Source organism: Ambystoma mexicanum, chromosome 1p (assembly GCF_040938575.1).
Source record: "Ambystoma mexicanum isolate Mex_15411 chromosome 1p, UKY_AmexF1_1, whole genome shotgun sequence".
Lineage (NCBI taxonomy): Eukaryota > Metazoa > Chordata > Amphibia > Caudata > Ambystomatidae > Ambystoma > Ambystoma mexicanum.
In genome coordinates this window covers 77706968-77718110 of record NC_090921.1, presented here as the reverse complement: position 1 = coordinate 77718110, position 11143 = coordinate 77706968, and the positions used below count along the sequence as shown (strand labels likewise).

Below are 11143 nucleotides of genomic sequence, written 5' to 3'. Positions count from 1 at the left end.
GTCTAAGTGGGAATCCGGAGGTACTTGGCCAAGTTTCAGAGGCGATTACGCCGGGTTGCAGAGCTCCGGAATAGCAACCTAACCAAACGGTAAGCAAAAGAAATCCAGGTAACGTGTGCCACGTCTGGGGTAACAGGAATCAATCCAAAGGAACCGGATACCAGAAATCAGCGGCAATTCAAATGACTAATCCGTAGTAACAGGCCAAGGAGTCAAGGACAGGTTTCACAATGACGAGATTACAGGAAACTAATGCTACACACAACTGGCAGTAAAACTCAGTTAAGGAGCACCTGCTCCATGCGTGCAGCAAGAATAAGTACTATTCGCGTACAGACATGAGCCGACGGTCCGTGCGTGTCACGTGACCACAATGCCCGACTCGAGCACTAACGCGGAATGCTGGATGCTGCAGTCCGCACGGAACCCCCGCGTTTTCGGCGTTGACCCAAATGCCAAGGAATTTCCCAGGTAATTGGAGGGGCAATCGCAAGCTTTCGTGGCCTTATATGGGGTCGAGTCACGACAGGTGTGCAGGGGACGAGAGTACCCATGCTACATGGGTATTTCACTTTGATCATAGATCTAGTCTCTGACCTTTGATACCAGACTCAGTTTATTCTCCCCCGCAACCTTTACACTCATTAAATTGAATTGTGCCATTGGGGCTCTGAATTATTGAATAATAGAATGTATTCCAGGGAATATGGTGTGCTTTATCTCATTGCTAGCAGAATATCTACAGGCCAAATTCTGTCTGTACATTCCTGCTCGGCCATTCTGCTTGGCGAATGCCTTATGTTAAATACTGACAAAACAGCCTTGTGCATACAAATCCATTATACATCCATATAAACGTGCTGACTGCAAAATGTGTCATAAAGTCAACGCAGAATCATACTACTTCACCAAGACAAATCATGAATGTTGAAAGTGCCCGTCTATAGTGCAAAGAGTATAATGGATTCAAAAAGTGCCTGGTGCGCTTCAGAAAAGTGTCCTGTGTTCTTGAGCTCCTTACACTCTAATCGCATTTAAAATTTTAGGCAGTGTGAGTTGCTTTTCATGTTATTTTAACTCACTGTCCTATAAATTCATATTTTGAGTGACATTTTTAGCTTGGAAATCTTCTTTCTGAGATCTTTAGTTGTCTATAGTTTACCCGTACTTGTTCAAACTACAGCACCATTATGCAAAGCAAATAATTTATACATCAATAATTGCGTCACAAACCTCCGGCAATGTGTATCAGCGTGCCCCTGCTGAAGGTGTGAAGTCGTGATGTCTGTTGAGCCAATACAGGAAATATTGTGACGTAAGATTGTGAACATTTGCAATAATAAAGTTTACTTTTCCAGTTATCAAATTATTGCAGCTTTTCATGTGCAGTTATGAGAACTGTTTTTCCACAAATGTTTCACTATTCAGCTTCTTTTTCTTCCAATCCCCCAGGTATAGCAGGTTCACTCCATATGGCTCCACCAATTCGATCTTTGGTTTTAAAAAGGCAATTGCCAAATATACTGTGTAATGTATAGTATGTATCCAGTCTACACATGCATATGTACTATTTGTTGCTTTATAGTGTAAGCACTTGTCATAATAAAAACACTTCCATTACCCAATTGTCTATTTCTTTAAGCACATGTGTTATTTGTTTTTAACCACTTAACTGCCAATGGTTCCCTACCCCCCACCCCCCGTGCCAAGCCCTTTTTTGGTGGTTTCGGTATGTTGCCATTCAATCCCTTGTAACATTTTTGTTACATCTGTTATCTCGGCCAAATTCGGCTCCCTTTCTTCCCACATGTAGGCGATCCTAGTTTGCTGTATGGGGGTGAAAGAAAATAAGTAGATGGGAAAAGGGGCGTGACATTTAATGTCTTGGATTTGTCAAAGGGGAGGGGCATTCCGGAAGTGCAGGTAGGTTTATCATCTCATTTTGACAGTAGGTTCCCCCTATCCTTTGGGAATGACGCTACTTCAATGACTAATTCTTCCCTGAAGGGCTTTTTGCCCGTTATCCAGTCAGTAGATATATTTCAATCTAGTGAAATTAACTTCATCTCTGATCAGCGGGTAAATATCTCTGACTTTGCCACTACACGATCAGTAACTATGGTTGAGGGCGGTCAAAAGCCGAGCCAGGAGGCTCCCAATACCAACTGGGAGGAGTGGAGTCAGCAAACACAAAAATGCTCTCGGAATTTACGGCAGAGTTTATATCTGAGGCTGCACTCAGGGGTTGGACAATTACTAGATAAATTATATAAATGCAATCCACGGATACAGGAGGATGAGCATGTAGGGGCCAGAGCTCGAAAGCCTACAGTGTACTTAGAAATGCTTAGGAGGGTGAGGAGGGTGAGGGAAAACGGAGAATGATGAACACCAAGGAGAGGCAGAGGATGGCGCCAAGTGCTTTGCCCAAGGACATCGATGGGGGGGAATCGATTGGCCAATTCAAATTGAGTCTGTCCTGTACCTTGGGCCCTGATATCCAGTTATGCCTGAATAGGGGAAAAGTCCTTACTATTTTTGCTGAAATTCCAACTCTTAAACTCGTCTCATCACCAACATAGTTCGGCTAGCATTCCCAAATCAGGCTGATACTAATTGCTGTCATCTTTATTTTGCCTCAAACTTGGTTAAAGAACTAGTCCTATCAGCAGCGACTAATTTGGAAGAACTGGGCTTCGACCTCCATTCCGAAAGAGGGGAGGAGGAGGAAGAGGAGGAGGTCACTAACACATTGAGGGATGGAGCAATCCGAGTCTCTTTTAATCCGGTAACTCAGGGTGTAAGATTGGCTAAACTGGTAGGATCACAAGGGGAGGGATGATCAGAATTGGGCACTAGTCATATACGGTTTTTTGGAAAACTACACATCCATGGCAGCATGAAAATTAGCATGGGGAATAATGATCATGTAGGTTTGAAAGTTGTTTCCTGGAATTCCAGAAGCAGCCCTAATTTGTTTAGTAATATTGAGGCAATGACAATCCTGACAGGGTAATATAATTCTGATTCAAGACACATGGCTGCTGCAAACTCCGGTTTTGGATGGCTGCCAGGTTTTTACTCAATTTCCAAGACCAAGCAATGGGGGCAGGGCCTCGGGGGGCCTGCTGATTGCAGTAGGCTCTACTCTGAGAATGAGGGTGGCAGTGATTCCAAATGTTCCATTTGGCGGTGATGGCCACAAAACTTACTTCTTTTGATGGTTTAATCAACATGTTGATTATGAATATTTACTGGCATTGTGGTGTGGCTAATCTGCAAGAGTTCCTTTGGTTATTACTAAGTGTATTTGGACTTGGGGTAACTCTTAACCCAATGGAACGATTCTTGTGGGAGGTGATATTAATTCAAATGATATAATTCCTCAAAAACTTGATGTTAACTGGGACGTGATTGGGTGTCCCTTCCTAATGCCCCCAAATTTCAAAATGTTTGAGGTGGTGGGCAACAATGTAGGCGCTGGGTTTGAGCCTAATTAATTCCATGACAGTAGGGGGAGGGTAAGGATAAGTCCACTTGGAGACGAGGGGATCATTCTTCAACCTTGGTTTACTTATTTGCGGATACTGTCTTGAGTAGCGGCTACGTTGTTAGGAAAGATTTCCATTTCATGTGTAATTTTCCCTCCAGTTGTGAACCCCCCAACTTTTTGCTTTGTTTAAACACCCTAGTCTGACTTTTCCAGAGGAGCACAGCCTTCTGCTGCACTCCCCTGGGCTTTTCGCTCACTTTTTATGGGGAAACTGACATGCCCTTAAAGACAGTCAGTACTGGGAGACTTTGTTTCCCTTAGTCCTTGTCAATGTTGCAACTTTTCTGCAACATGTAACAAGTGCACAAAGTACCTTACAGTACAGTGCACTTGGGTCTAACAGTCATTTCCAAAAGCCCTAGATACTCTCGAAGGACTTTTTAGGAGAAGTGCAGGTGTGCCCTGGACAGGGCTGGTGGCAGCTTATCATTTAGTGTATTTTTAACCCTTTCCTGCCAGGTAAACCGTGGTTACCGCGTTTGGCACGAATAGGTGGCCTGGCTCCAAAATGGCCATGCCACGAGGTTCTTAGTCCTGTCCTTTGGCCATCTTGCCCCTTCAACTTCCCCAGGTCGTACCGACCCGGGTCAGCCCTTATTTGGGCATGCATTCTCCCACGAAATGCCAAGCTTTTGTGGGCTACTGCATCCCTTGTGTGTGCGCCCCCAGGATGTGGGCTGGACTGTCTAGTTCCAATACACATCCTCGGTGCCAGAGAGTCTGGTGTGCTATGAATGCCTGGGACCACCGTGGTCCGTGATTGGTCCACTTATGGTATGCCTGTCTGAGAGCAGATCTCCCATTGGGTCCTCTTCATTTTGGCGCGAAGGAGATTTTGGATAAGAGAAAGCTGCAAACACCCATACCATGTAGATCTCTGGAGTTCTCACTGAATGAAGGATAGGATCCAAGTATCCTGAAACTAAGAAGCCAAGACAAGGAATCGCTGGTAACCCGCTGGAAGGTTTGGCACCCTGAGCCCGCTGTTGTCCCGCTGGACCCCTCTGCATCTGGTCATCCTAGAAGGTCTGCGAAGACGCTTTGACCCATTGGAAAAGTGGGGCAACTATTCTCGGCACCTTCATCAAAACCTGCAAATAAGCCTTCTCGGAACTGACCCTGGGCCAATCAGTGGGCTGACCGGCTTATGCAGGACCTTTGCCCTGATACCGCCACCGTTTCGAGGAGACACTCGAAACTTGGTACGTCGCTAGCTCTGTGTTCATGGCACTCTCACACCAAATTTTGTTCACTTGACATTCCCAGGTCTCGAGTAAAGTGAGTGCGCCTGAACTGGAGTAGAACAAGTTACTTACCAACTGGTAACGTTCTTTCGACTGGATGTTCCTCCAACGTATTACACATCTTTGACATGTAATGTTCACAGCTGTGCACTTCGGAAACCTTTTCAGCAGAGGGCGTCCTGCATCGATGACATCAGGTCGATGTCTCTCAAAGGCGACGTCACTGTATTTGATAGACTTTCCCCGGCTCTGAATCTATGTTTCCTTTTCTAGATTTCGTGTGCACATGCTGGCACACACTGAGGACTGCTCCCTCTGTGACTTTTTTGCACCTTGTGATCTCTTCCTAACTGGTAACTATTTTTTCTCTCCATTGGTCTCCTCCTCTACATTTGTAGTTGATGTCATACCTACTTTCTTTATTTATACTTTTTCCCATGATTCCGACAGTATTTATGGGATTTCCCTGTTACCAGACCGACATAGTGGTGGTGACCTTTGTTACCTCATGCATCTAGGAACGTTGTATCTTTGGATAAATTAAAATGTATATTTGTATGAATAGATGACATTGCACCCTTTAGCATGATTAATTGTTGGTGAATACCAGTTCTCTAATTTGAATGAAGAATCTACTGTACATATAATACAGTTTGTAACCATCAAACAAGCATCTGAACAACATTTTTTCTTTTCACATTAAGTATCCAATTCTGGCCATATGAAGAAGGGGAATGAATCCTCCAAACACGTCGCCAATTGAACTGGACTTCACTCTCTTTTTGTAAATTGTTGGGATCTATCGATACTACTTGTGCTTCTCTACTTTGTAAATAATTTTTCGTGAAAATTTGAATCACATTGCCTGTGATATAAATACCTTTTTGTATTTAATCTTGCCTATTGATATTCCTTTACATAGGTTGTTTATAATTATTTGTTTTCAATTCATCCAGGATTTTAAAACTTCAGTATTGGACTTGTTCCAAACATTTGAAAGTGTGCAGGGGACGGGAGGATTCCTAGGTTGAATCTTCTTTCTTCTCTTTTTTTTCAGTGTAGGGGTTTTGTGCCATGACCACAGTTCCTCCCCCGCACCTAAAATGTAATGAATTTAATTTCTGAAATGTTCAACAGTTCTTAATGAACCTGAGGTGTGCACCTGTACTCAACCTTTTACTGAGAACCTTGCTAAGGCACAAGTGGAGTTGGCCGATTTCAATGCCATGCTCCCCGCAGAAAATACCTTCTGTTAGAGAGAATTCTCATTCTATGGCTAATTTCTCTTACCTATAGAGTCCCCCAGCAGCTTTGCTGGATTTGAAAGGTTTGTTTCATTTTTTCCTGCTAAGAGTGAGACCCTTTTTACTCACTCTTAGACATTTTTGCTATGTGTGTTCTAGGCTATTTTTGTGTTTAATGCCTATGGGATCTTTTCTCGCACCCATAGGAACCATCTTTATTCACATGTGTTACACAGCACCCTTAGTGCAGTGACACCGGGGTGTTGTAGCGACCCCCAAACATAGACTCCTTATCCTGGGACTGACTACTGTCTCCCAGGGCATGTAAAGTCCCCATTGACTTTACTAGTCAAATCTTATGAACTTAACCAGTACAAACCATCTTAATATGGAAGTACTGGAAGGGGTTAATAGTTTTTCCCCTATGTTCATTTTTGAGAGGGTACCTTAAAGTCCCCCTCTGCAAAGTTTCTGGCTGGTGGCAGTGGTTACTACCGTAAATATTCGACCGCGAATATTTCCCTATGGGATTTTCCCATTGTTCGAGGCTACCACTTTTACTGACAGCCTCTAACATACCGCTGGTTTATTTTATTATTAACCTTACTCCGGTTCGGTTTATTTGCTAGAACTTTGATATAAATTCTTTCTCGTGTCTTACTCTAAACTCCTAACCCAGGTCGGGGATCCTTGGTTCACTATTTTGGCGGGCTTCTGCCAAGAAGCCCTCCTTTCGGCACCTCTGAGTCTGGGGTGGGTCTGTTGTTTGGGAGGGGGAGTAGAACCCCTGGACAGAGTTGCCGCAGCAACTCAGGTCGCACTCTAACCTGATAGGCTGGAGGGTTTACCGCCAAGAAAACCACTCCACTGTGTGAGTGACAGCTAGGCTGTGTGAATGGGTCTCTTTCTGCATAAAAGCAGGGTCCTGAGGACTGGAAGAGCAAGACGTCGCCACTGGAACTACGGAACCGAAGGGGAGAGAAGCCACAGACATCTTCAGCATCTACAGCACTGGTGAAGCCCTGCCGGATTGTCTCCCCACTTTTCTTCCACACAACGAGAGGAGATCTTCAGCGAAAGAGTCTTCTTCCCTTGAGCTGGTGGGCATAACCAGTTCACCCATCGCATCCTCGGACCTGCCTTGGTCGAATCGACAGTGCGCATCACTGGGAGACCGGATAGCCAGGCAGCTATCGACCCGGACTGCGATTAAAAGGAGCGTACCTTTTAAACTTCGTTTGGCAGCACCGCGGCTGGTTTCATCCCTGGGTAGTGCAGTGACTCAAACCTTCCTCCACGTCGAGAGCCTCTCGTCCTCTGCTTGACCCCTCGAACTGCAGGAACTATCAGGAACAACCGCCACCGCAGGAGCCACTTCTTCACGTTTAAGGTACATTCTTCCGCAAGGACTCCTTTTCTCCGGGGTAGCCCATAAGGTGTTTTAAATCCTTTTGGCTACTTGCTGGGTGGGCCGCCCTCTCTTTTAACATTGTCTTTCGCCTCGCATCTACCTCTTCAATATTTTTCTACTAAAGACTTGACTGCAGCTACAAGAACATTTTTGTGCTCCTAAGCTCTTGGTCCTGTACCACTGACTCTGGCTCAGACCTATTGACTCTGGCTGATTTGTTAGATCTGCTCTCACTAGATTGGTTTTCAATGAGAAATTTGTTGATGCACCTAAACCTTCTAAAACCCTCTTCCTTCCCACTGTTTTAACTTGTGGAGTGCCATTTTGCTCAGTTTTCATTTACTTACCTTATTGCTAAAGTATTACTGAGCATTACTTGTTCACAAAATTTCAGGGAAGTGTTGCTGGGAGGTGCCTGAAGATATTTCTGTTTAACTTGTACTTTCCCTCCCTTTCGTTAAATTGCTAGAGTGCCATTTGTATCTGGTTTTCACTGTGCCGTTTTGCTCAGTTTTCACTTTACCGCAAACTTGTCTACAATTGAATAGGGAGTTGTGTATATCTTTTTCGTGATTTAATTTAACTTACTTGATAACTGTGATTACATGTGTTTTGATTAGAGGTGTATAAATATATATATATATATTTACTTTTGAATAACAAAGCTTTGGTCAGTGTTTCCTTGTTCCATAGCCTGGTATGCCTAATGTGTAAACCCTGAATACTGCTCATCTCCCTCTTGAGATAAGTCTGACTGCTTATCCACAGCTACCAACTAAATCTTTGTGGTACAGACGGATACCAAAGGGGATTTATTGCTCTCACCTGTAGTCCTAATCTTGTTTAGTGGTCCCAGAGGGAATTGCACAGGATTCTGCCTAACACCTTCTGAGCCCAACCGTCGAAGCGCTTGTCGTCCCTATCAGGAGGGATGGTAGGGTACGCCGCCTGCCTCGAGGTGGCTGTGGCCGCCTGAACAAGCAAACTCTCGGGACTGGGGCGAGCGGATAAATAGCTGGGGTCACTAATGGAAGGGCAGTACTTTTTTGTCAAAGATTTATTAACAGCCGGAAGAGATTCTGGTGACTGCCAAGCAGCTGCCACCCTTTTCTGTAAGGTGAGGTGAAATGGTAACACTGGGTCAGAGGACGGTCCTTGATCTAAGATGTCCATTAGATCATCCTGCACAAAGTCTTCAGGAGGTCTGAACCAGCCCAGATACTCCGAGACCCTAGCCATGAGCCTCCTGTATGAAGACTCTGCATGAGCCCCAGGCTCAGGCCTACCAAATTCCACTTCTGGAGAAGTGTCCAACCCACTGGCATCATGGAGGGTTTGCCTCAACTCCTCCAACTGACTGTCTCCAGAAAAAATTGGAGCCGCATCAAGTTCACCAGGGTCCTCAAAATCAGACCTTTCTTCCTCTTCATAAATGTCGTCCAGAGGGAGTTGAAACCCAGGCCTGGAGACAGAAGAGGGCCTGGAGTCCAATACTGGCCTCACAGACTTTGTTGTAGCCTTCCTAGGAGGATCCACCACATCGGGGTACTCCAATGGCAAATTTTGGGCAAAAATCCTTGAAGGCGCTGATAGCATCAACAACCTCGGTGTCATGAGTGCCGAAGGCTTCAGCGTCAACACTGGTGCCGCCCGCGTCGTGGGCTGATAAGACGGCAAAGCGTCGACGTCCAAGTCGGACGGACACAGCGCCGACCGAGTCAACGCCGGCTTCGAGCCCTTAGTAGGTTGCTGCGGTCTCGCCCGGGACGAGGACCAAGACCTAGAAGCACATCTCTTGCGACCTTCCGAAACCTTGTCTGAATGGGACCTCGAAGGCTCCCGATGCAAGTCGCAGCGCGGACCCGAACCCGAAGGTGTACGAGCCACGGTACAAGATCGATCCTGGCTGGCTTTGTGAGAAGACACGACCGGAATCGTGCCCTGCGATTGAAATATCGCTAACATTTGCTCCTTAAAGGCAACCATTCCTCCGGAGTCGAGGACTTCGTCGGGCATGCCACTTTCCTAACGGCTCCCTACTCCGAGGAGGACGGGGAAGGCGACCGGTGACTACGCTTCCGTGAATGCCGTGATGAGGTAGAAGAATGGCAGGAACCACTCTGGGACCGAGAACCCGGGCCTCCCACGACACGGAGAGTCACCCCTCAAGTCGTCAGTGGACACTCCTTTGGATTTCGACTTGGATTTACGGGACTTACTGGTCTTAGAACCCCTACCTACCCAGAGTTTCCTCTTCTGCTCCCACAAGGCTTTGGCAGTTAGCGACTGGCATTTTGAACAGTCGTCAGTGTTGTGACTCTCCCCCAAACACCACAAACAAATGCGATGCGGGACGGTGATCGGCATTTTTGACTTGCAGTCCTGGCAGGTTTTGAAGCCAGACCACGGAGACGGAGGGGTCGAAGATAAAGACATCTCAATGATGAAACACACAAGGCGCGCCGAGTTTCACGAAGCAACACGTTCGTGGAAAAAACGGAACTGAGGCTACGGGCGCCGTGCGTCCTATTTATGAAATCCGGCGATGTTGCCCTCGACGGAGGCCTTCGAGGGACATCGACCCAACGTCATCGACGCAGGACGCCCGCTGCTGAAAAAGTTTCCGAAGTGCACATCTGTGGACATTACATGTCAAAGATGTGGAATATGTTGGAGGACACAATCCATTTGAATACGCGGTTACTGTGTCGCCCAGCCATGGTGACGAACTTTGCAGCTGCACTGCTTTTGTGTCCCTCTTGCCCCTGAAGCCTACTGCAGTGAAACTGGCCTGATCCATCCAGCAGGAGCGGATAAATCGCCACTGTCCCGTTTGGGAATCAATGCTGTATCTTTATCGCTGAAAGCCGCAGAGCCGCAAATTGCCGCACTTGAACCTGCAACCGAAGTGGACTCGACTGCTGAAGTTTGGTCCTGAGGGCGCCGGGGGTCGATGAGTAATTCCAACCCTAACTGGTGGCCCCTAGCACCTCCATCCATTTTTACGCACAAGTGGCCCCTGAGGGCCGCTCTCCTTTCCACTGCTAGTGCGAACTAGCAAACTATTCCTGAACTCTGGAACCTGTTCTGCCCTGTTGGGGAGACCCTCCACGAATAGTGGGAACTTATTCTTCATCACCTCACCCACCTTTCTGAGCTGCTACAGACCCTTGAAGAGACCCCGTTTTGCCCATCTGCATTACCGCGTGCGCCAGCATTGCAAGTACATTTGAGCAATAGGCTCCACTCTTCTTAGGGATTGGACTGTCTCTCAGTTAGGATTGTGTTTGATGCAGAAAGGACTAAAGACTATTCGCACTGCCTGTTTCCTTCCCCTTTTAGGTTGTGGACCCAAATCATGCATTAACCCTTTAGACCCCATTGGTCTTGTATATATGTATATTGATAGGATTGTGTTGGCTTAAAAGTATTACTGTGATTTGATTTGTGTGTTGAAACTGAAATGCCTTGAAATAAATGTATTTGCATTTTTAATATATATACACCTGACTGGGAGTGATTTATAAGTGTCCTTTATTTGTGTGCTCATTGAGGTCTTTCAGTCACCCTCACTCCTCCTGAGACCTAGTCTTGACCGCTGTCAATGCTACCTTGATTGGTCTGGCTTGTCCAGAAGGTTACCCTGTTCCAAGAAACTAGGCTGGCCTTCTGAACCTCTGCCCACCAGGTC

At 46.2% G+C, this 11143-nt stretch overlaps 1 long non-coding RNA gene across 1 annotated transcript; it reads left to right on the top strand.

Annotated features, from left to right (window-relative positions):
• The first annotated feature begins 5066 nt into the window (after positions 1-5066).
• LOC138566267 (uncharacterized) lies at positions 5067-5691 on the top strand. The gene is made up of 2 exons (XR_011301883.1): positions 5067-5150; positions 5502-5691. It is a non-coding gene; the product is annotated as an uncharacterized lncRNA (long non-coding RNA).
• Positions 5692-11143: the final 5452 nt, after the last annotated feature.